Source organism: Triticum aestivum, chromosome 3D (genome assembly GCF_018294505.1).
Source record: "Triticum aestivum cultivar Chinese Spring chromosome 3D, IWGSC CS RefSeq v2.1, whole genome shotgun sequence".
Lineage (NCBI taxonomy): Eukaryota > Viridiplantae > Streptophyta > Magnoliopsida > Poales > Poaceae > Triticum > Triticum aestivum.
The window spans coordinates 534,022,343-534,023,930 of NC_057802.1; positions in this window are offsets into that span (position 1 = coordinate 534,022,343).

Genomic DNA, 1,588 nt, shown 5'->3' on the forward strand with positions numbered 1-1,588 from the left:
TAACCCAACACGCTCGATCCCATTTGGCCGGACACACTTTTCTGGGTCATGCTCGGCCTCGTAAGATCAGCACGTCGCAGCCCCACCTAGGTTCAACCGAGAGGTCAGCACGCCGGTCTAAATCCTATGTGCGCAGGGGTCTGGGCCCATCGCCCATTACACACCTGCACGTTGTGAGGGCGGCCGGAAGCAGACCTAGCCTAGCAGGCGTTCCTGTCCAATCCGGTGCGTGCCGCTCCGTCGCTGACGTCAAGAAGAGCTTCGGCTGATACCACGACGTCGAGTGCCCATAACTGTTCCCGCGTAGCTGGTTAGTGCGTATAGACCAAATGGCCAGACTCAGATCAAATACCAAGAACTCGTTAAGCATGTTATTTTGAAGTAACCGCGGATGCCGTCCAGGGCCAGGCCCACCTCTCGCCTAGGTGGTCTCAACCTGCCCTGTCGCTCCGCCACAAAGTTCCACTTGCGGGTACTCCTACGAGCCGACCCGACTTTAGTCACCACAGGTGTCATGTATATAGTATAAAATTATATACCCGTGATCACCGCCCAAGTGATCACGGCCCGATAGTATAGCACAGCAGACGGACAAGAATATAGGGCCACTGATGGAAAACTAGCATCCTATACTAAGCATGTAGGATTGCAGGTAAAGGTAACAACAGTAGTAGCAAGGACAGGCTATGCATCAGGATAGGATTAATGGAAAGCAGTAACACGCTACACTACTTTAATGCAAGCAGTATAGAGAAGAATAGGCGATATCTGGTGATCAAGGGGGGGGGGCTTGCCTGATTGCTCTGGCAAGAAGGAGGGGTCGTCAACTCCATAGTCGAACTGGGCAGCAGCAGCGTTAGTCTCGTAGTCTACCGGAGAGAAGAGGAGGAAGAAACAGTAAATACAATGCAAACATAAGCATGACGATGTGTGACATGACAATGAGCGGTGCTAGGTGTGCCCTAACGCAGCAGTAGGTGGTACCGGCGAAGGGGGGAAACATCCGGGAAAGTATTCCCGATGTTTCGCGTTTTTGGACAGACGGACCGGAGGGGGAAAGTTCCATGTTCGCTATGCTAGGAACGTGTGGCTGACAAACGGACTACGTATTCAGATTCGTCTCGTCGTTCTGAGCAACTTTCATGTACAAAGTTTTTCCATCCGAGCTACGGTTTATTTTATATTAAATTTTAAAGATTTAAATCATTTTTAGAAGTTAATAAATTAATTTAATTCGAAATTTAATTAATGCATCAGCAGTCAACGTTGACCGTTGACCTGGTCAACCTGACAAGTGGGTCCCACATGTCAGGGGCTTTTAGCTAATTAACAGAATTAGGTTAATTAGTTATTAGGTTAACTAATTTTAATTAGTTAATATTAACAGGATTAATTAAGTTAATGAATTATCTTTATTATTTATTTATTTTTATTAATTTAATTTTTTTAAACAATTTTTTTATTAAAACGTTCTCTGGGCGGGGCCCATGTGTCATAGGCCCCTGGGGCCTAACGGGCGCACGGGTAAGCGGGCGCGCGGGCGCTGGGCGTAGCCGGGCGTCGGGCGTCGGCGCCCGACTGGGCGAGC